Here is a 2,080-nt window from a genome sequence, read left to right on the forward strand (position 1 = left end):
AGAAGAAGAAGAAGAAGAAGAAGAAGAAGAAGAAGAAGAAGAAGAAGAAGAAGAAGAAGAAGAAGAAGAAGAAGAAGAAGAAGAAGATATTATATTATATATTAATACAACATTAATTATTATATTAAAACAACACCCTTCACAATAGGCACAGATAATATAAAAGGTCATGGTGTAACTTAAACCAAACAATTGAAAGATCTGTGTGACAAGAACTTCAAGTCTTTGAAGAAAGAAATTGGAGAAGCTATTGTAAGACAGAAAGATACCCCCACAGTAATGGATTGGTAGGATTAACATAGTTAAAGTAACTATGTACAAAAGCAATGTACAGATTCAACACAATCCAAATAAAAAATCCAACACAGTTCTTTAAAGTCCTTGAAAGAATAGCACTCAGCTTCATATGGAAAAAAAAAAGTGCAGATTGCTAAAACATTCCTGACCAAAAAAATAAAAGAAGTCCAAAAGTATTTCCACCCCCGATTTCAAGCTCTACACTACTATAGAGCTATAGTAATAAAAACTGCATGATGTTGGTATAGCAGACGGGTTACACAATGTAATCAACTTGAAGATGCAGAAGTAAAATCTACATACCTATGGACAGTTGATTTTTGACAAAGAAGCCAAAATTATTCAAAATTACACATCATCAACAAATGGTGCTGTCCTAACTAGATGTTTGCACGTAGAATAATGCAAATATAACTGTATCTATTAGCCTGCACAAAACTCAAGTCCAAGTGAATCAAACACCTCAATATAAATCCAGGTGCATTGAACCTGGTAGAAGAGAAAGTTGGAAAGCCTTGAAGCCATGGCTCAGGAGACAGAACACCAATAGTACAGGCACTAACATGTACAATTAATTAACGGGACCTCATGAAACTGAAATTTTTCTGTAAGGCAAATAGCACTGTCAATAAGACAAAATGACAGCCTACAGAATGGGAAGAGATCTTCACCACCCCTAAATCCAATATCTAATATCCAAAATCTAATATCCAAAGTCTCATATCCAAATATATAAAGAACTTAAATTAAACACCAACAACACAGTAACCCATTTTAAAATGGGGTACTGAGATAAATGAAGCATTCTCAATAGAGGAATCTCAAATGGCAGAGAAACACTTGGAGAAATATTCAACATCTTATCCATTAGGGAAATGCAAATCAAAGCAATTCTGAGATTCTGTCGTATACCTGTCAGAATGACTACAATCAAAATCACAAGGTACAGCTCATGCAGGCAAAGATATGGAACAATGGAAACACACCTCCATTGCTAGTGGGAGTATAAACTTGTATAGCCACTTTGGTAATCAATATGGAAATTTTCAGAAAATTAGTAATAGATCTAGCTCAAGATCCAGCTATACCACTGCAGGCATATAACCAAAGGATGTTCCATCGAACCACAAGAGCACTTATCCAAATATGTTCATTCTGGTTTTATCTGTAATAGCTACAAACTGTAAAAAACTACATTCCTCAACAGAAGAATGGATTAAGATAGTGTTACATTTAAGCAATAGAGCCTTATTCAGCTGTTAAAAGCAATGACAGAATTGATGGAACTAGAAAATAATCACCGGAATGAGGCCACCCAAACCCAGGAAGACAAGCATAGCATGTATATTCTCACTTATTAATGTATATTAGCTATAAAGTTAAAAAATAACCATGCAATAATCCACACACCCAGAGACTCTATTAACAATGAGGGATTATGGGGGTAGGGAGATATAAATTTCTCTGGGAAAGAGAAATAGAATAATAGATATCATGGGTGGAAAGGAGAGCTCTGTTTAGGGAGAAGATGGAGGAAGAGAATACTTCAAAAGACAACTGGAATTGGAGGGACATCTTAGTTAAAAGCCTAGTGCAACAAAGATCCAACAAAGAAAGAGAACTTCAGACCAATTTCCCTTATGAATATCGATGCAAAAATACTCAATAAAATCCTAGCAAACCAAATCCAAGAACACATCAAAATGATCATTCATCATGACCAAGTAGGCTTCATCCCAGGGATGCAGGGATGGTTTAATATAAGGAAATCCATCAATGTAAT

This window comes from Mus pahari, chromosome 14 (genome assembly GCF_900095145.1).
Source record: "Mus pahari chromosome 14, PAHARI_EIJ_v1.1, whole genome shotgun sequence".
Lineage (NCBI taxonomy): Eukaryota > Metazoa > Chordata > Mammalia > Rodentia > Muridae > Mus > Mus pahari.